This window comes from Schistocerca americana, chromosome 7 (genome assembly GCF_021461395.2).
Source record: "Schistocerca americana isolate TAMUIC-IGC-003095 chromosome 7, iqSchAmer2.1, whole genome shotgun sequence".
Classification (NCBI taxonomy): Eukaryota; Metazoa; Arthropoda; class Insecta; order Orthoptera; family Acrididae; genus Schistocerca; species Schistocerca americana.
In genome coordinates this window covers 315,657,806-315,684,092 of record NC_060125.1, presented here as the reverse complement: position 1 = coordinate 315,684,092, position 26,287 = coordinate 315,657,806, and positions in this window count along the sequence as shown.

The window sequence follows — 26,287 nt, the reverse complement described above, 5'->3', positions numbered from 1 at the left end:
AGTATAGTAATTTGTGAACTCCTACAGTCACTTATATGTATATATCGAATCATTTCTCAGAGTGGAAGTCTTTGGTACTGTTATGTTTGCGATATCGCCATCTTCGTACAATACGTCCATGTCGTGAAAGTTCTTTGTGTGTGAGTGGTGGTGTAGGTTATGTGAATCCCTACATGTAAAAAAAGTGTGTCATACAGTCTTCACTGCTGCATGATCACAAGAAGTCAGCACTGGAACGTAATGGCATGGATTTTTCAACGTAATTAACCAAAACATCTTCACTTTAGTAATTTGTTCACATCATTAAAAATCGTTATGATGTATCATTACAATAAAAATACATTGTGTCACATTGGTTGTACGGCACCACAACCCCAAAATAATTTCATAATTTGGGAAAACAAAGTGAAAGTTAATGTAAAATATATGTTAAAGTGAACTAGCCTTCTGAAGATTAACCTATAGTGTTCAGAAGCGGTAACGGCGCTATTAAAATAAATAGATAGCACTGCAAAAAGTGGCTGGTCGCTGTTATCTTCTATGTAAAAGTCAACCTATATTTCGTACACAGCCACAGGCTCAGAATGTCAGTTTTCGACACAATAGCAACATACCTCTTCATTTCTAAACAACTACCGCAATCTACATCCTTCTGAAACTGTTTACTGTAATCATCTCTTGGTCTCCCTCCACTTCCTTCCAAAACTAAATTGGTGATACCTTGTTGTCTCAGAATGTGTCGTACCAACCGACCCCTTCTTTCAGTCAGGTTGTGCACAAATTTCTTTGCTCCCCAAGTCTATTCAAGACCTCCTTATTATTTATGTCATCTACCTATCTGATCTTCAGCATTCTTCCGTAGCCCGACATTTCAGAAGCTGTTATTCTCTTCTTATTTTACCTGTTTATCGTCCATGTTTCACTTCCATACAAATATATTTACAAAAAACTCCTTGACACTTAAATCTATACTCGACATTAACAAATTTGACTTCTACAGATACGATTTTCTTACCAGCGCCAGTCTGTCCTTTACATCCTGCCTACTTCGGCTGTCATCAGTTATTTTCTGCCCAAATAGCAAAACTCATCTACTACCCTAAGTGTTTCGTTTCTTAAACTAATTCGCTTAGCAGCACATGATTTAATTTGACTAATTTCGATTATCCTCATTTTGCTTTTGTTGATGTTCATCTTATATCCTCCTTTCAAGACACTCTCCATTGTGTTCAACTACTCTTGAAGTCCTTTAATATCTCTCATGGAATTACAATGTGGCCAGTCAACCTCGAAATTTTTATTTCATCTCCTCGCACTTTAATTCCTACTCCAGATTTTTATTTTGTTTGTTTTATCGTTTCTTCAATGTATAGATTGAATAACGTAGGGGATAGACTGCAACCCTGTCTCACTCCCTTCTCAACCACCAATTCCCTTTCGTTCCCCTCGAATCTTGTAACTGCTGTCTGATATATGTTCAAGTTGTTAACAGCTTTTCACTCCCTGTATTTTACGCTTTCTACCTTCATAATTTCAAAGAGAGTATTCCAGACAACATTGTCAATAGCTTTCTCTTAGTCTACAAATGCTGTAAAAGTAGGTTTTCCTTTCCTTGACCTATCTTCTAAGATAAGTCGTAGGGTCAGTACTTTCCCAAAGTCCGCTTCTACCAGTTTTTCCATTCTTCTGTGAGAAATTCGTGTTAGTATTTTCAACATGACTTATGATGCTGATGGTTTGATAATATTCACAACTGTTAGTACCTACTGTCTTTGGAATTGGGATTATTATATTCTTCTTGAAGTCTGATGATTTCGCCTGTCTCATTCATCTTGCTCATAAGATGGAAGAGTTTTATCATGGCTGGCTCTCGCAAGGCTATTAGTAGTTCTAATGGAATAATGTCTACTCCCAGGGACTGGATTCGACTTAGGTCTTCGTCATATCTGCCATCTCATCTTCATCACCGTCCTCATCCCTTCCTATAACATTGCCCTCAACTAAATCTCCCTTGTACATACAATGCATACCCTCCTTCACTTTTCAGCTTTCTCTTCTTTGCTTAAGACTGGTTCTCTATCCCTTTTCTACAAAGGCCCCTTTAATTTTCCTGTAGGCAGTATCTAGCTATCCCCTGATGACATATGCTTCGAATCCTTAAGTTTCTCCTCGAACCATTCCTGCTTAGTCGTTTTGCACTTCCTGTCAATCTCAGTTTTTAGATGTTTGCATTCCCTTTCTTCTGCCTCACTGGTTGCATTTTTACATTTTGTCCTTTTATCTGTTAAATTCAGTAACTCTTGTGTTACTCAAGGATTTCTAGTACGCCTTGTCTTTTACCTATTTGATCCTCTGCTGCCTTCACTATTTAACCTCTCAAACTTACCCATTTGACGTTTACTATAGTCCTTCCCCCTGTTTCAGTCATTCCTTAACACTCCCTCTGAAACCCTCAACAACTGTGGTTCTTCCAACTTACCCAAGTCCCATGTCCCAATTCCTTAATTTCCTACCTTTTTCCAATTTCTTCAGTTTTAACCTGCAGTTCATAACCAATAAATGGTGGTCAGAGTCCACATTTGCACCTGGAAATGTCTTACAATTTGAAATCTGGTTCCGAAATCTCTGTCTTACCATCATATAATCTGTCTGAAATCTTTCGGTATCTCCAGGTTTCTCCCACATATATGACCTTCTTTCACGTTTATTAAGTCCAGTGTCAGCTATGATTAATTATGCTCTATGTAAAATTCTACCAGGCAGCTTCCTCTTTCATTCCTTTCCCCGAGTCCATATTTACCTACTATATTTCCTTTTCGTCCTTTTCTTACAATCGAATTCCAGTTCCACATGTGTAATAACTTTTCGTCTCTCTTAAGTATCTGAATAATTTGTTTTACCTCATCATACATTTCTTCAATCTCTTCATCATCTACGGAAATAGTTGGCCTTTACACCTGTACTACTGTAGTACATGTAACTTAATGTCTATCTTGGCTACAATACTGTGTTCACTATGCCGTTAATAGTAGCTTACCCGTGTTTCTTTTTTCTTATTCATTATTCAACCTACTCCTGCATTACACCTGTTTCATTTTGTATTTATAACTCTGTATTCACCTGCCCAGAAGTGTTGTTCTTCCTGCCACCGAACCTCGCTAATTCAAAAAAATTTGTGTGAAATCTTATTTACGCATCCGGAAGAGAAAGTTGGTGATTAAAATTTCGTAAATAGATCTGATGTGTGTGAAATCTTACGGGACTTAACTGTTAAGGTCATCAGTCCCTAAGCTTACACACTACTTAACCTAAATTATCCTCTGGACAAACACACGCACCCATGCCCGAGGGAGGACTCGAACCTCCGCCGGGATCAGCCACTTAGTCCATGACTGCAGCGCCTTCGCTAATTCCCTCTACATCTAATTCTAACGTAACCATTTCGCTTTTAAAATTTTCTAACCTACCTGCCCAATTAAAGGATCTGACCTGTAGAGTGCCAGTTTTGTTTCTCCTGAAAACGACAGCCTCCTGAATAACCCCCGCCCCGTGATCTGAATGGGGCAATATCTTACCTCTGGAATATTTTACCTAAGAGGATACAGCCATCATTTAACCATGTAGTACAGCTGCATGCCCTCGGGAAAAATTGCAGTTGTAGTTCCCTCTTGTCCTCTGCCATTCACAGAGCCAGCTTTTCCAATAATGTTACAACGCCAGATTAGCCAGTCATCCAGACTGTTGCCCCTGCAACTACTGAGAAGACAGCTGCCCCTCTTCAGAAACCACACTTTGTCTGGCCTCTCAACAGATATTCCTCCATTGTGGTTGGACCTACGGTACAGCTATTTGCATAACTGAGGCACGCAAGCCTCTCCACCAACTTAAAGATCCATGATTCATGGAGAGGGTGTAAATTATTATAGATTCCCACAGAGCTGTATGAAGCTATCTTTCAGCTCGTCTGACACTCCACCATTTCTGGTGCACCTCCTGCACAAAGGCCATGCGAGCAGCAGTCGTCCACGAATGTGGCTCTGGGATTACTCACTTCCGTTGGTACTGCTCGTCTTTGTACCTGTAGTCACCTATACCGGTCACCTAGGTGGACATGCCGCAACACGCTCTGAGCCCTGGGCCCGCAAGTATTCAGTTGTACAACAGTTCACCTCCCCACACACCAACTCCAGGCAGTCAAATCACTCGCCTACGTATGCGTAACGTTACACACTTGAGAATGAGCGTGAAATATGATACGAGTCGGTTTCAAATTACGGTTAACTCGTTTTGTAAGTTACTGTTCCTGATATTAAGGTGTAGTCCTGATGAGAGGAACTGCTTTATTGAGGCAAAATTTCTTAAATTCCTGCGATAAAGAGGTGGGTGAGTTATTGCTTATCAGAACCTTGTCCAGCCTCAAAACATAACATATTTTTGTTACATGTTGGATGTTAACTCGAGTTGCCATTTCTTTACTGGGAAATAACCAAACAAAACGAGTAAATATGTTAACCACGACAAATATATACCTCTTACGGCTTTTTGTATAGGGAAAAGGTTCCAGATAATCCACAAAAATTATTTATCGGCCTCTCTTCTTAGCTGAAATGTAAGAAATCTTGATGAGAATTCGAATTAGGTTTAGTCATCCTACAGTCCTGACAGTCACTGAATAACTTCCGTTCGTTAGAATTCAGATTCTCCCTAGTTAGATGCTCCTTAATTTAACGAAGATACGTGAAGACAACTGGAATCAGTTCTTTACAGAGCCAAATTTTTCATTTAGATCGTTGTGGATACTGTAGTGAACTCGTGAAATTATTTTTGTTACGTCAGATAGCACGAAAATTAACAATGAGGTGGCCCCAAGTTGTGCGCCAAAATGTTGTGAACTCGAGAAATTAAATGAAATCAAACACAAAGGGTACAAATTTAAGGTGTTCATGTACCAACGTAAAAGTTTGCTTATATTATAAAACCATGAAAGAAATGTATTTATTTCCATCCTGTTTACACAAACCAAAACAAAATTACAAATCTCATGGCCGATTTGACTGGCTGTGGACACGACTTAGTTGTTAAGGGGAATGAGGAGGGAACGAATCGTCTCAACATTCTTCGTAATCGTTCGTCTTATACTGCTGTTGGCGGCAGGCGCTGCGTCGGTGCAGCGCGTCGCGCCGGAGCTGTGCTGACGCGTCGGCAGCCCTCATCAGCAATCGCCGCTTTGCGGTGGAACCCAGGTATCATCTCCGTGTTGTCTGCTCATTGTCGGTTGCCTGGCCGAAGCTAAGCTATCACAGCGTCGGAAGGCGGATGCTGGCGATGGTGGAAGAGCGCCCATGTCATCTCCCTTCTGCCGTTTCTCTGGTACCCCCCTTCTCGCTTTTCCTCCATCTCTCGGCTCAGCTCCTCTTCGAAATATTTTCCCTTTCGGCGTTGTCTTTGGCGGACGAAATTTTCAATGTAGCCCAATGACAGATCAAACCGTTTCATCGCCACGCCTCTCCGTGCGGGGTGGAAATTTTCTAGCTGGCGTGGGCTGGAGTGTGGCTCGTGAATCGGCATCTTTCTCGTGGTTTCACTTTCTTAAGATGTTTTCCTGCGTTCCGAGGCTGTTGGAAGATAAGCTACACAACACTTCTCCTAACCTCTCTCTCTCTGCGTGAGTCCTGGACAGTCCTATGTTTGGGCTCCGTCTCAAAATCTGCTGGCGTCCGTCATTTACAAGGAATATCCTCACTGTCGAGAAAAACATCTTCTGGCTTTGTTACACGCTTTCCTGCGCCAATCCCCCGCGCTTTTTTGTACTCTCCTCCCTGTGCCCGTGGGGTGCTGGAATTGTCGGTACATCCCTGCTTCCTAAGGCAGGTAATGTGACTGCCGCCAGGCCAGAACTCAGGTGCTTTCGTTCGTACACTCTTGGTGTTCCGTCCTAATGGCTGCAGGTCTCCATCAGGTCTCGGCACGCTTCTCGTTGTCAGATTGACCCCTCGCACTGTGGCGAGAGGAGGACGTCGGCCCGGCTTCCCGCTGTGTGCTTGCAGAATGTGCAGTGTCCCTCTTCTTAGGGGCTATCCACAGGGAGTCCGGCCCCTTCCTCCTCCACGGCCACTCATGGGGACTTGGTGAAAGTGTCAGCTTTCGGACGTATTACAGTACAGTAACATAAAAGATCTTCGTTAACTGAATGCTCCAAAATGTACTGGTCATCATTAAGTTGTTATTTGATGTTATTTTTCCGAGCATCTTGATTCTGTTTTTCGTTCAAGTAACTGAATAACTAAGGTATTTCATTCAGGATTGTATAAACACATGCTAGTTTCTAGGTGATTTATACCCACAATATATTCGACATAGAAATGGAGGCAAAAGTCCTGACAGCCCAGCGGACAAACCTACACGTTTTACGGGGCCTGGCCAAGATGCTCACGATGTTCAGGAAAGATTTTACTGTATACAGCACATCGTCTAGGTAATTATTGCATCATACAAACAACAGTTCATGAGTTCTGGTATTCAGCTCACAGAGATTCCTTTGAAAACCACTTGTAGCTGCCCAACCTCACGTGATGTAAATATGAATAATTCGAGTGATAAAATGATAGTACAGTATAATAAGATACTGAAAGTTCTGTAGTGTATGTGTGCGTGTCTGTGTGTTATTTTCAATGCAACACTCTCGAGTTCGTCTATGCTAGTTGGCTGCAGTCGCAATTACACGTTTCATAAATAAGCAGAAGTTTTAAAAGCGAGTATTCAACTAATTCAGCCTTCATAAACCGCACCGCTGTTGTGCTCCTCCGTGATACTAACAAGAGGGAGATTGAGTTAATAATTAAATTGCTAAGGACCAAGAACTCTCATGGATATGACGGGGTATCTAGCAGAATACTGAAGTATTGTTCTATGTATGTTAGCCCAGTACTTAGCCATATCTTTAACTATTCCTTTAGGAGTGGTCGGTTTCCTGACCGATTAAAGTACTCGGTAGTGAAGCCACTTTATAAAAAGGGAGACAATGATAATTTTGACGATTTTAGACCTATTTCTATGCCATCGGTGTTTGCTAAAGTTATCGAGAAGGTTGTATATACAACGTTACTGGTGCATTTAAATTCACATAATTTGCTGTCAAATGTTCAGTTTGGTTTTAGAAATGGTTTAACAACTGAAAATGCTATATTCTCTTTTCTCTGTGAGGTTTTGGACGGATTAAATAAAAGGTTGCGAACGCTAGGTGTTTTCTTTGATTTAACGAAGGCTTTTGACTGTGTTGACCATAAAATATTACTGCAGAAGTTGGACCATTATGGAGTAAGGGAAGTAGCTTACAATTGGTTCGCCTCTTACTTTAAGAACAGAAAGTAGAAGGTAATTCTCCACAATATTGAGAGTGGTAGTGATGTTCAGTCCCAATGGGGCACTTTTAAGTGGGGCGTTCCCCAAGGGTCGGCGCTGGGGCCACTGCTGTTTCTTATTTATATAAATGATATGCCTTCTAGTATTACAGGTTATTCAAAAATATTTCTGTTTCCTGATGACACCAGCTTGGTAGTGAAGGATCTTGTGTGTAATATTGAAACAGTAGCAAATAATGTAGTTCATGAATTAAGTACGTGGCTTGTGGAAAATAATTTGATGCTAAATCACAGTAAGAGTCATTTTTTACAGTTTCTAACTCACAATTCAACAAGAACCGATATTTTGATCAGACAGAATGCGCATATTATAAGCGATACGGAACAGTTCAAGTTCCTAGGCGTTCGGATAGATAGTAAGCTGTTGTGGAAAGCCTATGTCCAGGATCTTGTTCAGAAACTAAATGCTGCTTTATTTACCATTAGAACAGTATCTGAAATAAGTGACACTTCAACACGAAAAGTAGTCAACTTCGCAAATTTTCATACGCTTATGTCGTATGGTATTATTTTTTGGGGTAATTCTTCTGATTCAAAAAGGGTATTTTTGGTTCAAAAACGGGCTGTTCGAGCTATATGTGGTGTAAGTTCGAGAACCTCTTGTCGACCCCTATTCAATAGTCTGGGAATTCTGACATTGCCCTCACAGTATATATTTTCTTTAATGTCGTTTGTTGTTATCAATATTAGCCTATTCCCAGGAGTTAGCAGCTTTCACTCAGTTAATACTAGGCAGAAATCATATCTGCATGTGGAATGCACTTCCATGACTCTTGTACAGAAAGGAGTGCAGTATTCTGCTGCATCCATTTTTAATAAGCTACCACAAGAACTCAAAAATCTTAGCAGTAACCCAAACTCTTTTAAGTCTAAACTGAAGAGTTTCCTCATGGCCCACTCCTTCTATTCTGTCGAGGAGCTCCTGGAAGAGCTAAAAAAATAAGCAAATTGCAGTGTTACATTGTTGATTTTCTTTATTTAAACTTACGACTTGTCACCTGAATATGTTTTTTTATATTTCATTTTATCTGTTTCTAATATCGTGTTATAATTTCATGTATTGACTCGTTCCATGACCATGGAGACTTCTTCTTAATTTGGTCCCACGGAACAATAAATAAATAAATAAAATAAATTAAAAAAACCTGAATGAGATTTTCACTCTGCAGCGGAGTGTGCGCTGATTTGAAACTTCATGGCAGATTAAAACTGTGTGCCCGACCGAGACTCGAACTCGGTACCTTTGCCTTTCGCGGGCAAGTGCTCTACCATCTGAGCTACCGAAGCACGACTCATGCCCGGTACTCACAGCCGAACTTCTGCCAGTATCTCGTCTACTACCTTCCAAACTTTACAGAAGTTCTCCTGCGAACCTTGCAGAACTAGCACTCCTGAAAGAAAGGATATAGCGGAGACACGGCTTAGCCACAGCCTGGGGGATGTTTCCAGAATGAGATTTTCACTCTGCAGCGGAGTGTGCGCTGATATGAAACTTCCTGGCAGATTAAAACTGTGTGCCCGACCGAGACTCGAACTCGGGACCTTTGCCTTTCGCGGGGAAGTGCTCTACCATCTGAGCTACCGAAGCACGACTCACGCCCGGTACTCACAGCTTTACTTCTGCCAGTATCTCGTCTCCTACCTTCCAAACTTTATAGAAGCTCTCCTGCCATGTCTCCTGCCATGTCTCCGCAGTATCCTTTCTTTCAGGAGTGCTAGTTCTGCAAGGTTCGCAGGAGAGCTTCTGTAAAGTTTGGAAGGTAGGAGACGAGATACTGGCAGAAGTAAGGCTGTGAGTACCGGGCGTGAGTCTTGCTTCGGTAGCTCAGATGGTAGAACACTTGCCCGCGAAAGGCAAAGGTCCTGAGTTCGAGTCTCGGTCGGGCACATAGTTTTAATCTGCCATGAAGTTTTAAAAAAACCTGGTTTATGATCCTAACTTAAGTGAGTACCTATTGCCACGGGGACATTACATTTCGTCGCTCATACCCAGAAAAACCATAACAGCGGAATATACTTCTCTTTCACTGATCTGTGCAATCATTGTTACTGTTTGACAACACATCACGTAATTAACATTTCCAAATTTGGGTAACGAATGGATTCAGTAACCACTGTTTTGTACGTTTTACTTCTTCTTGTTACTTTTATTTTGTTTTTCATGTCCAGATGCTACCAAATTTTTATAGATTTTCGGCTTAGATGTGATCTACACCTCAGGTACTTTTATTTGTATCCCATACATCCGCAAAGGTAGTAGGGAAAAGAGAAGCAACATACTGTGCACGTCTTGCACCCATCTGCACTCACAAAAGATGTTGTCTCAATCTGCAGGGCTCATTTTTGTTGGCGTTCACTACTCGCAGCCGATTTAGCTTTCTCAGCTGCTTCTACGAAAGTTTAATATCAGTACTTTCATCGTCTTCACGTAGGTAACAGCTTAGCGGTCCTACGGCAAGCTGAGACGCTATTTCTCCTTGATTTTGGTCGTTGCTGTACACCAAACGTTTCCTCCTCCCTATTCATGACTGACCTTTCTTCAGTGATCTGCTTAATTTTGCTCAATATATTCAAGAAATGCTCATTACATTGTTCGCAAATACCATTAAGGATGACATCTGCTTTCCTGGTGGGGGTAGACTGGGAAGGCAATTGTCGAGTGCCGAGCGAGATAATCTGTGCGTTGTACTTGAAACATGACTACGAAACTGACAGGGCTTTTTATAATTTTGAAGATGTTTATAGTTGTTATTGTGTTAGTTATCAATTTTTTCCTCCTAAGAACTGCTGGTCGTTTTATTAGAGGTGCAAACGTTCTCTAATTGTGGAGTGGAATTCTCAATGACGTTAAGTTCCAAAATATTTATAACTGAGATTTTCGGTCTCATAAGCGCTAGGATCCTTCTCGTCGACTTCGGGATAAAACTGATGGCGAAACTGGTGTCAAATCCAGCACTCATGACCTCTTGAAAAGTGTTAAGGGCCGCATTGATCTTATCACCGATGAGATGCAGCTCAGTACTGTTAATGTTGGCGGTATTGAATGTAGTGCGGGTCATGCTTTATGAGGCGGAATTATATACATTACCTGTATTTAAAGTAAAAATGGTTATATTTTGTTGTTAAGATCGTGCCTGCCAGTCTAAAACTAAAGAGAAGAAATCTCCAGCACTTGATGTGACTGAGTTTCATGTTAAAATTAATTATATTAAATTGTGATTTAAAACTGAAACCATTATCTAGGATAGATATTGGTGATTACATCTTCGTAATTCAGTCTTGCAGAAATTATGTAAATACAAATTCCAATGCGGAGAACTCGAGAAATATTCCAAACTGCGTCTCTTCACTAAATGATGTAAGCTAGATCTGATAAGCCAGAAAAAATCTTATATAATATGTCAACGTTGGAGAGGTCCAGAGACACCAAAAACGCAATAGCAAGAGTGAAGGTGAAACTAGGCAGCAGATTACTGCAGTGTACAGTGTCCCAAATGGGAAAGGTGAGTTACTTCAGGTTTGCAAAAATACGTTTATGAACATGAACGATGCAGGCCGCAACGAAACATAAGTGTTAATTTCTAAAAAGAGACAGAGTGGTAACAGTTACATTGACAATGGGAAGCCTAATGCACCATCTATGTTACAGATGATGACGAGAGCAAAGTGAAAAATAATATTAATTCATTTACGAAGGATGGAACCCATTCGTCAAGGGCAAAATTTATCACCCAATTTCTGAGTCCAGACTTAAATATCCACAGACTGTCAGTTGCGTTTAATGAAATAACGAAATTGGATACAAATATTATGAGAAAAGCTTTCAGAAAAATTTCCGTGAACGGAAATTCCGTCATCCAGAAGACAGATACATGTAAAACAGGCAACAAACTGCAATGCGGAATTCGAGGGCAAAGTTCACAAAGCGTACCCACAATACACGCACTAGAGTTACACATATGTAAAGCAGAAAGCGCTACGGTCAAGATGAAAGCCACAACTGCTTTAGCGCAAATTCCAGGAAGTGAAATATCTATTAGTTCTATGGATTAGGAGAGAGTACTCTATGTCCCTACTCTTATTCGTTCTAAGAATTTTTATCGTCATCATTTGAGCTGTTTTATCTTCTGCATTAGCTTAGGTGACACACGCACTTCTTATGTGTGTTAATGGTATGAATGTATTGCTGAGAGAGGGTTTAACGAAATAGCTTCACGTCTTTTACGAATTATCAGTGTTGCTACTGCAGAACGAAAGGAACTGCATACGCCTAGTGATAATTGTGCAAGACGAAATAAAAGCAGAATAATATTTTGGGTCTGTTCCTAATTTCTCTTGGAATTTTTGAAGTAATTCAGCAAAATTATCTTTAAGCAGTCACACCTATTTACAGTACTACCGAGGTTTTGCTCTTGTGAGGCATAAAAGAATAATGAAGTCATTTATCCCAGCAAAACTTTGGAAAGTTATTACATCAGGAAAAATATAAATAAGTTAAAAGATGTACACATAGAGGTAAATCATTTCGTTGACTTGCAATTTGTTGCAGATTCCATAATTTCTATTAACAAAATGAACAACATAGCAAAAGCCTCCTGCTTCTGAATAGATGCGAGATATCCTGGAAAAGTATTGATGAAAACAATTTTCAGTAATATAGAAAAACGCAGAAAATTTTATCTTTTGAAAAAAGCAAAGCCATTGAGGGGTACACAGGAAGGTTAAATACCTGTCTACATCTACATATACATGGTTACTCTGCAATTCACACTTAAGAGCGTGGCAGAGGGTTCATCGAACCATTTTCATACTACTTCTCTACCATTCCACTCTCGAATGGCGCATGGGAAAAAGGAACACCTAAATCTTTCGGTGTGAGCTCTGATTTCTCTTATTTTTTATGATGAATATTTCTCCCTACGTAGGTGGGTGTCAACAAAATATTTACGCATCCGGAAGAGAAAGTTGGTGATTTCGTAAATAGATCTGATGTGTGTGAAATCTTATGGGACTTAACTGCTAAGGTCATCAGTCCCTAAGCTTACACACTACTTAACCTAAATTATTCTAAGGACAAACACACTCACCCATGCCCGAGGGAGGACTCGAACCTCCTCCGGGACCAGCCGCACAGTCCAAAACTGCACCGCCGGAGACCGCTCGGTTAATCCCACGCGGCAAATAGATCTTGCCGCATAGAAAACCGCCTTTGTTTCAGTGACTGTCACCCCAGCTCGCGTATCGTATCGGTGACACTCTCACCGCAATTGCGCGATAACACGAAAGGAGCTGCCCTTCTTTGCACTTTTTCGATATCCTCCGTCAATCCTACCTGGTAAGGATCCCATACTGCACAGCAGTATTTCAGCAGAGGACGGACAAGTGTAATGTAGGCTGTTCCTTTAGTGGGTTTATCGCATCTTCTAAGTGTTCTGCCAACAAAGCGCAGTCTTGGTTTCGCCGTCCCCACAATATTATCCATGTGGTATTTCCAATTTAAGGTGCTCGTAATTCTAATTCCTAGGTATTTAGTCGAATTGGAAGCCCTTAGATTTGTGCGATTTATCGTATACCCAAAATTTATCGGGTTTATTTTAGTACCCATGTGGATGACCTCGCACTTTTGTTTGTTCAGTGCTAACTGCCAGTTTTCGCACCATACAGAAATTCTCTCTAGATCATTTTGTAATTGGAATTGATCGCCTAATGATTTTACTAGACAGTAAATCACAGCGTCATCTGCAAACAATCTAAGGGGGCTGCTCAGATTATCACCTAGATCACTTATATAAATCAGGAACAGCAGGAGACCTATGGCATTATCCTGCGGAACGCCATATATCACTTCTGTTCTACTCGATGATTTACCGTCTATCACTACGAACTGTGACCTCTCTGAGAGGAAATCACGAATCCAGTCACACAACTGAGACGGTGCTCCATATGCACGCAATTTGATTAATAGTCGCTTGTGAGCAACGGTATCAACAGCCTTCAGGAAACCTAGGAATAAGAAATCGATCTGAGATCCCTTGTCGGCAGCACTCATTACTTCGTGGGAATAAAGAGCTAGTTGTGTTGCACAAGAACGATATTTTCTGAATCCGTGTTGGTTATGTATCAATAAGTCATTTTCTTAAAGGTGATTCATAATGTTCGAGTCCAGCATATGCTCCAAAATCCTACTGCAAATTAAGGTTAGTGATATGGGTCTGTAATTAAATGGGTTACTCCTATTTCCTTTCTTGAATATTGATGTGACCTGTGCTACTTTCCAGTCTTTAGCAACAGATCTTTCGTCAAGTGAGCGGTTGTATATGATAGCTAAGAAAGGCGCTATTGTGTCTGCATACTCTGAGAGGAACCAGAAAGCATACCATCTAGACCGGAAGACTTGCCTTTCTTAAGTGATCTGAGTTGTTTCGAACACCTAAGATATCTACTTTTATGTCAGTCATGCTAGCAGCTGCTCTGGGTTCGAATTCTGGATTATTTACTTCGTCTTCTTTCATGAAGGAATTACGGAAAACTGTATTTAGTAACTCCGCTTTAGTGGCACCATCATCGGTAATATTTCCATCGCTATGGAAGGAGCAAGGCAGAAATGAGAAGTAGAATAGCTCAAGCAAAGGCTGCTTTTAACAAGAAGAAAAACATATTAACATCTAAGAGCATCAGCCTTGAAATCAGGAAAAGATTTTTGAAATCATGTGTGTGGAGTGTGGCATGCTATGGGTGTGAAACATGGACTCTCGGGACAGAGGAAGACCAGAAGCTAAATTCTTTTGAAATGTGGTGCTATAGACGCATGCTCAAAATAAAATGGATCGACAAGGCCACAAACGAAGTGGTTCTGGAGAAAGCAGGTGAGAAGAGAAGCTTCTGGAGCTTCATTGTTAAAAGAAGAGTGCAATTTACAGGCCATCTATTAAGACATAAAGGACTCCTGAACACAATCATAGAGGGATATGTCGAGGGAAAAAGACCAAGAGGAAGACCACGACTGAGGTACATGGACCAAATCGTGAAAGATGTGGGATGTAACACCTATAAAGAAATGAAGAGAAAAGCTGAAAGACGCACAGAATGGAGACAAGCTGCCATCGTAGCTGTTGCAAACCAATCCTTGGATTGACCACTACAGAAGAAGAAGAAGAAGATCGCGCAGTGACGGTATTGACTGTTGCCTGAAACATCAAAGTAGTATCGTTGCTGAAAAGAAGAAAGATGTGTTGTCAATGTTGAACTACATTCCTGAAGAAGTAAACTTATTCTACATTGAATCCTGTCAGGATTAATAGTGAAAAGTGTTCATATTTCATACTGCTTTTAATTCCAGTCTTTTTGGTAAAGATATTTAGTGTTATTATTGTTCGAAAAATATGATTTTACAAAATCAGTGACAAAATACTTCAATGTTTCATACTGTTGAACCCCAGTTTTGTACTGATAAAATCATTTTAATTATATTAACACTTAATCACATGTTTTTGTAAGCTAAATGACATAACACCTTTCAGAGGAAATCTATTGTAGTTTAGCACTTTTCCTTATTTCAGATTTAAAAATTACATTATACGCTTTTTAGCTCAGTGTTATTTGCATATGCTTAATATGGTAAATAGTCAAACAAGAATACTTTACTCTGATATAGTTTCTTATACAAGAACCAATGCAAATACCTTATTAATACATAATTTTGTTTATAACTAAATAGCAATGTTATGTCACTTAGCACCTTTGAGAATGCCTATTTTCAGTTACGTTTTTTCGTCCAAATGACATTAATAAGTGTAATATGAGTGGGAAATGATCAGAGTATGAAGCATTGGCCAGTGTTGTTTCATTATGTCTTCACCCTCCTACCACTTCTTCCGTTTCTTACCACTAGAACTCTATAATCTACTCACAGCATACTGATAACTTTTCTCTTTTAATTAAATCAAGGTTTTTCTGTTTCACTCTTAGATATTTCACGTCTTTATTATTAGAAGCAATTTATATGAATACCATTCAGTTGATTATTCTAGACACAGTGTTACATATTTGAGTATAATTAATCTTTCTTTTAGGCATTTGTGATGCCCAAAGAAGGTATCCCTTACTACGGCATCACTCATTGGAAGTTCATTGAATACATGAAGATGTACATTCAACGCTACGTTATTACAGAGGTATGTTATGGTAAGCAAAGCTTAGGTCATTATACACTCCTGGAAATTGAAATAAGAGCACCGTGAATTCATTGTCCCAGGAAGGGGAAACTTTATTGACACATTCCTGGGGTCAGATACATCACATGATCACACTGACAGAACCACAGGCACATAGACACAGGCAACAGAGCATGCACAATGTCGGCACTAGTACAGTGTATATCCACCTTTCGCAGCAATGCAGGCTGCTATTCTCCCATGGAGACGATTGTAGAGATGCTGGATGTAGTCCTGTGGAGCGGCTTGCCATGCCATTTCCACCTGGCGCCTCAGTTGGACCAGCGTTCGTGCTGGACGTGCAGACCGCGTGAGACGACGCTTCATCCAGTCCCAAACATGCTCAATGGGGGACAGATCCGGATATCTTGCTGGCCAGGGTAGTTGACTTAAACCTTCTAGAGCACGTTGGGTGGCACGGGATACATGCGGACGTGCATTGTCCTGTTGGAACAGCAAGTTCCCTTGCCGGTCTAGGAATGGCAGAACGATGGGTTCGATGACGGTTTGGATGTACCGTGCACTATTCAGTGTCCCCTCGACGATCACCAGTGGTGTACGGCCAGTATAGGAGATCGCTCCCCACACCATGATGCCGGGTGTTGGCCCTGTGTGCCTCGGTCGTATGCAGTCCTGATTGTGGCGCTCACCTGCACGGCGCCAAACACGCATACGACCATCATTGGCACCAAGGCAGAAGCGACACTCATCGCTGAAGACGACACGTCTCCATTTGTCCCTCCATTCACGCCTGTCGCGACACCACTGGAGGCGGGCTGCACGATGTTGGGGCGTGAGCGGAAGACGGCCTAACGGTGTGCGGGACCGTAGCCCAGCTTCATCGAGACGGTTGCGAATGGTCCTCGCCGATACCCCAGGAGCAACAGTGTCCCTAATTTGCTGGGAAGTGGCGGTGCGGTCCCCTACGGCACTGCGTAGGATCCGACGGTCTTGGCGTGCATCCGTGCGTCGCTGCGGTCCGGTCCCAGGTCGACGGGCACGTGCACCTTCCGCCGACCACTGGCGACAACATCGATGTACTGTGGAGACCTCACGCCCCACGTGTTGAGCAATTCGGCGGTACGTCCACCCGGCCTCCCGCATGCCCACTATACGCCCTTGCTCAAAGTCCGTCAACTGCACATACGGTTCACGTCCACGCTGTTGTGGCATGCTACCAGTGTTAAAGACTGCGATGGAGCTCCGTATGCCACGGCAAACTGGCTGACACTGACGGCGGCGGTGCACAAATGCTGCGCAGCTAGCGCCATTCGACGGCCAACACCGCGGTTCCTGGTGTGTCCGCTGTGCCGTGCGTGTGATCATTGCTTGTACAGCCCTCTCGCAGTGTCCGGAGCAAGTATGGTGGGTCTGACACACCGGTGTCAATGTGTTCTTTTTTTCCATTTCCAGGAGTGTATGATAGAGCTGTAATAATGTTTGTGAAGTCGGAACACAGAGGGAGAAACATGAAAATTCATTTGAAATTAATACGAATTAGACTTAATCTAATGTACAAAACTATCAATACAACACAACAGTATCACATGCCACACCCAGTGTTTGGTAAAAAAGCCACTAAATGGTACAACAAAATATTCTACGTATTATAGTATAGATTAGAGGGACTTTTTAATTTTGTGCCATGGGAACTTTATTTTATACCCTACTGTAGCTGAGTTTAAAATACAGCTCTACAGACAACTATCAGGATTGTGTCGCCGAACAAAACAGATACATGACTGCCCACCTAGGAAACAAAATACGTGGTAATTAAGCTTCACACCAGTTACATAGTTTAGTCTGTGAAGATTACTAATCACAAAAATGTCATCCCGATGTTATTAGTGAGGAGACTAATTCACGTGCAAAAATAGCGTCAGCTGTACATCAAGGAAGTGTGATGGGAACTTTCTGATGAACGAATGTAATTTTTTACATTTAAAGCTGGCGATTTTAATTCTTTCATAGAACCGTTTATTATATCTTTTTCTTTGGAGAAACCTTTTGAAGAGGACTTCAGTGGCATAACATGTGTGGAACTTGATCAGGCAGAAAGACGACGACGGCGCGTCACTGGCTTGCTGTCAGGAGAAGAGATCCCATAAAATCCTGCCCTACTGTAGCATATGCATGCACACACATACCTCAGGTGCTGTTACAGTGTTTGCCCGCGCGCTTCAAGCTCACTAGTCTATGCTCTGCTGTCGTAGCGATCACACAACTTGCTCGTGAAGCTGCTCATACTTTCACAATGTATTCGACTACGGTCGAAAAGTAGATAGGATTTTCGTTTAAGGTGACTGCTAAAAAAAAAAAAAATGTTACAGCAGCAATGCGGTTATATGCTGAAAGTTATCATGATAGTGCCAAGCTCTCACCACGATTGCAAATATTAAGAAAGATATCGAGAAAGTGGAAGCGTCAAGAATAAAATAGATAAATGAAAAGAACTTTCTATTGATGAAACAAAGACAAATAAAGTTTTCCGAGAAGTGACTCAAAGTCCATGTGTCATTTCGAGGCAGCTTGAATGTAAGATTTGGGTCACCCAATGGAATGTCGTGCGAATACTAAATTCCAATTTCGCTGCGTCACCACCTTCATGACAATGAGTTTCAGAATCTGTTTCAGTTCTCCTAGTGGTATCTAGAAAAACTGAGAAGTGAATTTTTGTACGTACAATTTTGGTAACCGATTACGCGTCATTTACAGTCCATGGACAAATCAATCTTCGCAATATGCGCTAAACATCAGCTGAAAATCCACGCTGTCTGAGAGAAGTTGATAAACAATAACCTTGGCCTACTGATGTATGGTGAGGGCTTTTTAAGAATCTCATCATTAGTCCCTGTTCTATTGATGGAGCTGTAAATAGTGACAATTATCTACATTGTGAGACAGGGACGTTGCCTCAGTTATTGGAAGACATCCCAATGGACGAAACGCAATCCAAACGGTACCAGCTTGATGGAGGAGGTGATTTTCTACATTCTGTACTGTCTCCCCGAACCAAGTTCGGTTACTCTACTGGACATATGTTTGGGAGGTGTACGGTTCAAATCCACTTCCAGCTATTCCAATTCAGGTTTTCTATGATTTCTCTAAATCGCTTAACTCAACTGCATAAAATGACGAGATACAGTTGCATCAAGCTGTTTTGGTATTTGAACAGTATGATGAGCTCAGCTCGCTAACGTGCTTCACCAAGTGAATACATGAAGTTCAATTTCTATCTAGTAGATGGCTCTTAAATGTATTCTAAAACGAAGTACACGTCAACTCTACCACATGGGAGCGGAACTTCGTAAACAACCAACTTGGCGAAAAGAGTAGTTTTTGGTGATGATGAGGAGGTTATACAGAAACTTATTGTTACTCCTTTCAACAGTGGTAAGAATGTAAGTGGGCCGTCTTTCAGTGATTCAGGTACTGAAGAACCCCAAACGATAATTCAAAGAGCCCCTCACTATCAGAATGTAATGTTTGTCGGCGTAGATCTTCAAGACAATCATACGACGCAGAGTGAAGGGGTATACTAAGAAATCTTTTATATCATTGATATGAGTTTTTTAAACTCCTCCATTATATACCACAAGATCACTGGAAAGAAAAGAAACTACTGCACTGATCTCAGGACCAACGTCGCACAGTCCAAAGGAGCGGACAGCTATCTAAGTACATTGTCGCAGGCAAGACTCCTGTGAGACATCAGGAAGGAAAAAAAAAATACATGAGCGCATTTTGCAATGCTCGTACCCTCAATTGAGAAGGAAAAACTGACAAAATGGTGTTTTGGAGCTAGTGAGCAGAAAAAAGAAATGAAAGGGCACGTCATTGTAAAAAGTGTGCAATTGCTCTATGTTTAGAAAACTGTTTTGATGTCTACAGTACTCAAACATCATACATCTGATATGTAAAACAGCCATACTAGCTGATGTGTATAAATTATGATTTCACAGCGACCAGTATGGCGTTTACGGGTTGAAATAAAAACTACAATGGGAATCAAAAATATTTTATCTGCAACATTTGGCCACACCATTCAGCTACTTCTCTACACAGTAACCACTCAGACACAAACACTTTTCATAGCCATGTATCACCTTCCCCAAACCTTCATAGAGGGAAGGGAATTCCCTACGCTGTTTTGCAGTTCGACATATGTGCCAAAATGTTGTCTTCACATTCAGCAGTTCATATGAGAGAAGAGACGAAAATCTCATGGAAAAAGCTGCGGGAGCATCTTCGTTGCCCCTTTCATGAAGAAAGAAACTCATGATAGTTTAATCAAATGGCCTGGACGAAATCAGGAGACGCCAGTTTCTATGCATCTTTGCGTATTCGCTGTGACCTCAGAACTGAAAAGTACGACGTGGCACTATAGACTGACATATTAGAGACACTGCGCAACACATCCACTCAAAGCTTCATCAGCTTTTCCGTCCGGTATTAGTTTAGCGACCTCATAAATGCGCTGTTATTGGGTTAAAATCCCTCCTTCGAAAGAATACGACAGATTTCCTTTCCTAACCAGAGCTTTCGGTCGGTCTCTGACGACCTCGTTGTCGTCGGGACATTAACTGCAATCACTCTTCCTTTGTGTTTCCAGAATCTCTTTTTAACTACCGACGCAAAGGGAAGGGTGTTATAAGTTTAACGTGTGTATGTGTATATCTGTCTGCGGCATCGTAGCTCCCATACGAAAAATTCGATTTTATACAGGTTTTTTTTCTGACAGCTGGTTTAGTAGCAATGGTTCTCACCCGTACCATGTAAGTCTGTTCTGCCGTCTGCATTTCATCAGATAAATTAAGTTAAAATATTTTCCGCCAGTGCACTCACTCTCTCGTTACACGCTACGCAGTACGTAAGAGCTACATTGGTTCAAATGGCTCTGAGCACTACAGGACTTAACAGCTTTGGTCACCAGTCCCCTAGAACTTAGAACTACTTAAACCTAACTAACCTAAGGACATCACACACATCCATGCCCGAGGCAGGATTCGAACCTGCGACCGTAGCAGTCGCGGAAAGAGCTACATTAAGTTAGGTAATACCAGAATGTAGAGCTCCAAAAGATCTAAATGAAAGCCCTATACAACATATGTTTATCTTCTGCGGTTGACCAACAATATTGATTTTTGGCTTTAAAGTCGCCCACTTCGGCACCTACAAAGCAAAGAAAGGGTGATAGTGACTCAGTTTAAAAAATAAACATATGCTCTTGCAGGTTTTTTCTAGTTCTTTTTTAGGTCTACAGTTCAGCACTAAACCTAATAATTTAGAAAGCCTATTGCAAGAGAGCATAATAGGAGCCCACTTTCTTCCCACTTGATTTAGAATTATCGTCAACGTTTATTGCTTGTGTTACCTGCGCTAGCTAAATATATGCTAAAACGTGGTCAATGAATATATGCGTGAATTAAAAAGAGAAACATGTAAATCACGTAAGTGAAAGAGATCGCAAGTTGCAATTTCGTGTATTGTGTGTATCTGTGTGAAGGGGGAGTAGACTGTCAATCGTACGAGGGTAATCCCAAAAGCAAGGTCTCCTATTTTTTATAAGTACATAGACTTGTTTATTTCTATAATGGTTTACATCAGTTTACAGCTTGAACATTCAGCTATTTTTCAACATAATCACCATTTCTGTCGATGCATTTTTATAGACACTCAGGCAATTTTTGTATGCCCATGTCATACCAGCTCGCCGCCATGCTGTTCAGAAAGTTATGAACCTCTTCTTTCACCTCGTCGTCGCACCTGCGTCGCTTTCCGGCCAAATGCGCTTTTAACCTAGAGAAGAGGTGCTAGTCACTGGGCGCCAAGTCAGGACTGTAGGGTGGGTGGGTGATTCTGTTCCACTGAAACTGTCGCAGGACAGCAACGGTTTGCCGAGTGATGTGTGGGCGGGCGTTGTCATGGAGAATGTGTGCGCTCTTGCTCAACATTCCTCTTCTCCGGTTCTGAATTGCCCATTTGAGTTTTTTCAGAGTCTCGCAGTACCTGTCAGTGTTAATTGTGGTTTCAGTGGGCATAAAGTCGACTAACAGTACCCCTTTCCGATCCCAAAAAAGGTTGTCATGACTTTACCGGCAGACTGTGTTTGTTTGAATTTCCGCGGCCTTGTCGAAGAAGGATGCCACCACGGCGTAATTGTTGCTTGGTCTCAGGTGTAAAGTGGTGTTCCCAGATTTCGTCACCCGTGACAACTGAGTCCAGAAAGTTGTCCTGTTCGGCTGCAAAACGGTGAAGAAATGCGTGGGAAGCACCAACTCGTTGCCGCATGTGGTCCTCAGTCAGCATCCGTGGTACCCGTCTTGCGCACACCTTCCGGTAGTTCAATGTTTCCGTTAAAATTCTGTGTGCAGTGCTTCGGGAAACCTCAGGAACCCACGAGCAGAAATCATCCAGGGTGACCTGTCGACCTTCACCCATGTTTTGCTCAACCTTCAACACTGTCTCCTCAGAAATTGACGGTCTCCTACTCCTTTGTTCGTCGTGAATTTCGGTTACACCAGCTGCAAACTCTCTACGCCACTTACGAACATTTTTGTCATCCATGCACAACTCACCATACACTTCCGTCAATTGGCAATGGATTTCAATCGGCGCAGTGCCCTTTGCGTTCAAAAACCGAATAACTGCGCGCAATTCGCACTTGGCGGTAACATCCAACGGAGCTCCATTCTCAACGGCTGCCAAGCCAAGACTAAGCGCCTCTGCGCGGCGTGCACGTGTTTACACACAGTGCGTGAAGCACTCTTCATAACAGTGTGACCAACTGACACACAAGCAGAGTTCCGTACTCATAAAAAAATAGGAGACCTTACTTTTGGGATTACCCTTGTACTATGTCTACTAGTAAGGTATGAAGTTTAAAAAGCGTGTAATAGAACTTGAATCAACAATCTAAAAAAACTCCAAGACAAAAAAAACCTGTAAAAAGTAAAAAAAACTACTGCCCCCTTAAGTTTAATGCCAGTAGTGATATTTTTAATTCAGGCATCGTCACATTGGGGCCAAATATCAAAACAACAATATCAAATTGTTGAGTCTAATAAGTCTAAATTAATCTAATCTGAAAAATTCGCAATATACACATAACTGTCAATGAGGCGTACTCTCGCGCACCTGCCTGTCCGGGTCACCGCAGTTGGTCACGACCTGCGTGCCGCATACACTCCGCGCGACTCGTGCTTGCTGTTTAATGATATGTGAGTTAGTATTCTATTGTCAAACCATTGCATGACATAGGCCTCGTAAGACAGATTACTACAAGAGAGTAAGTTCGTATGAAACTATGGAAGAAAACTGTATGTAAGAATAAGGAACTCTATTCTTTAACACTGTTAGGCTAATGTTAAGCACATATTGGTTTCCATATTTTACGTAACAAGTAATTATAACTTCACTAGCTATTTTGAGGTGTAGATGTGGGACGCGAAGGCCTGGAAGAAATGACACTAAACAGAAGTGGCTTATACTGGGCAAAAATGAAAGTATGCTGTTCTAGAAAGGAGAGCTGCTGTTAACTACTTTTTTTTACTTACTTAGCGGTCCCCCACGACGACGACGCTTGGATCAAAATATTACAACTTATATTAAACTTAAATGAGCAAAACATTCTTTTTTACTTTTTAGGGTTTTTATAAGCTTTTCTAAATTTCTAATTTAAGCTTTACTAGCATCTAGGATTACATGTATCGTTTGCCAAGGTCAATGTATTGAGCACTAAATACGACAATAAACAGATTTGAGTTACATATTAGCTTACATTTGCTGCAGTAGGCAGATGTTTGTAAATCCTGTTCTCCAGTTGGAATGGCGGCGGTTAGCGGCGCTGCTATCTTGTTACTGTTTAAATAAGCTCGACACATGGTATGTCGCTGAAGGCCTCCCGGAGGCTCTATCCTCTTGCACACAAAAAAGCAGATAATTCCATTAAAAATAGAGAGAAAATGGAAAACATAGTAGTTCGTTCCGCCGATATAAACTCTAAACGTTACTTGCGTACGCCAGAAATTTCGTCACGTTTCCGCTGTACCTGGAAATAATCACTCATTCTAGAGATGTCGGGGTCGATTATTTCGATTATCTTAACTGAACCCCCACCCCCCTCCCCCTCGTATGAAGGGTCATCGCACTATTAAAGCTATAACAGTGTTACAAAATCTCGCATAAAATAATTCAGCGTTTTTCCATTTACAGTAGCCTAAGAAACGTTCCTTATTCTAAGGCTGCATAAAATATGTCTAGAGTCACCATGTGTACTAGATACCTTCAGTAGGCTGTTTTCCTAACGTCGTGATCCTTGTATGATCCATAAGGTTACCCTGGCTGTATTTTAATGCAGCCTTAGCACGGGAATCTTTCCGTGTCTACAGAAAATGACTGGTAATCAGAAACGAATTTGGCCACTGAAATATTTTATGCAAGATTTTGATCGTAATTAAGGAAAAATGCGCTCGCTGGAGCTATTACCTAGCTAAGTGGGGCACTTGGATATTATTAAAAACTGAGAGATGCACGAACACTAACGGGTGACCATCAACTGTGCAACATCTGTTACCTTCATTAAGATAGAATCCCTGATGCCATCATAGATTGTCCAAGCCATTCCACCTAACAAACTCTGACTTTTCTAGATTCATAGTAACATCATATTCTTTGAAAATACTTAATAACCTAGTCCAAAATCTCAATGTATTTTTTCCAACTATCTTCAGCAAATGAAACATCTTCATTGTAAGTGATTAATCTTTTTATCACATCTGCTGGAAGATTGCTATTAAAGCCTCTGATAAATGCAGACAAACTGGCGTTCATCCCAAAGGGCAACTTGTTAAATTGATAATAGGAGCCACAAAATAAATATGCTTTAAATTTATGACATTAAATTTGCGACTCAAGCGGCCAAAATCTACACTTAAGTCAATATTAGGCATGACTCTAATACCACAAAAGTTTTGCAAGATTTCATCTAATGTCAATGGTCTGGCAGTTTCTAGCATTGTAATTTTATTTATTCTCTAGAATCTGAAACCAAAATAATACCATCTTTCTTCTTAAGAACCACCACCAACAGACTATTGTGTGAACTGACAGAAATGACAGCATGCTCAGTCATACATTGCTGCTACATTTTCTCAACCTCAGCCTTCACTCTCTCTTTATAAATCAGTGGTGTGGGATATGGTCTGACAAAAAACTCTTTGTTTTCTTTAGTACTGAACTGACATGAAAAACCCTTAGTTGCATGAGCATGTTTGGAAAACACTGGAGAATAAGTTCAAAGCACACAAAATAAATTTCTTTCATTACTTCTTCTGCCATCTCAACACACTGAGCACAACACCATATTTCGTGTGAAATACAAATACTGAAAAATCGCTTAAGCACACCCTGAGTCCATCTCTCCTTGGTGTGTAGACAAACAATCAGTGTCTAAAATTGTATCAATTACCAACCTTGGTACAGTTACAAAATTTCCAGGAGCCCTATTAACTTTACACAGAAACTCAGTACCAACTTGTCTCTTCACCTCTACAATTTTTCCATCAATTCGCACCCCATTTCACGTTAGGTCACAGTAAAGAAAGAGTAGCACCTCTGAAATTCTGACCCACTCAACACAGACATCTAGCTATTCATATCTAGAACACTAGACAAAACAACTGCATTAGCGTTTATTAGAAACACTGGAGCCACAAAGGAATTTTTTCCCATCTCTCACTAGCCAAAAGTTCCCTCAGATCTTCCAAATTCAATATATTCATTGGTTCATAACTATAGCTTGTCATATTTGCAAGACCTCAATTGTCTGCTGGCAACAACTGTCCATTATATGGCTGCTAACTCTCATTGTTCCATAAATCTGCTGCTTATACCTCCACAGTGCATGGACCTGACTCTCTGACAACCCAGCGACCATCTCAGCCACTTCCTCTACTGCCGTGATTATGACCAAAGCGCCAAACATTTCAACGTCGTTCTGAGGCCTCCATTTACTATATCCATATCTCTCACAAAATCTATTAAATGGCCCACAATCATAATTCTAACTTCTCTGTCGTTCTGAGACCTCCTTTTACTATATCCATATCTCTCACAAAATCTATTAAATGGCCCACAATCATAATTCTAACTTCTCTGTAGCCACGGATCAGGATAACAGAACTGATCGTCTTTCTTGCCACAAACATTCTCATCACTTTTGTTATATTCCATATCTCACAATAAACTCTGACAAGCTTTCATATCATCTTTACACCTTCTAGCAAGAATAATGTTGCATAAACAAGAAGGATGTTTCAGAAGATAAATGCTAATGAACTCAGCATGACTGTAAGGATTGTACAGAAATTGATTTTTGATGACATACCTTTATGTTCAAAGAATTAATCAAGACTGCTCGAACCAGAATGACTGAAATTTGTACCATGAAAAGAAAGTGTTCTGCTGTGCCCTGTGCTGTCCTACGCCAATATGCTCACAAGAACAAGTGTATAACTTCTTTTTTAGTTTAGCAACCATTCCCACTTATCAGCAGTTGCCAGTTCTCAGATGCCCCAAACTTATCACCTGCCAAACTTCTCCTGATAGACCTCTCCTTTCCATTGCTTTGTCTAATCCCATCCATGTTTCCCT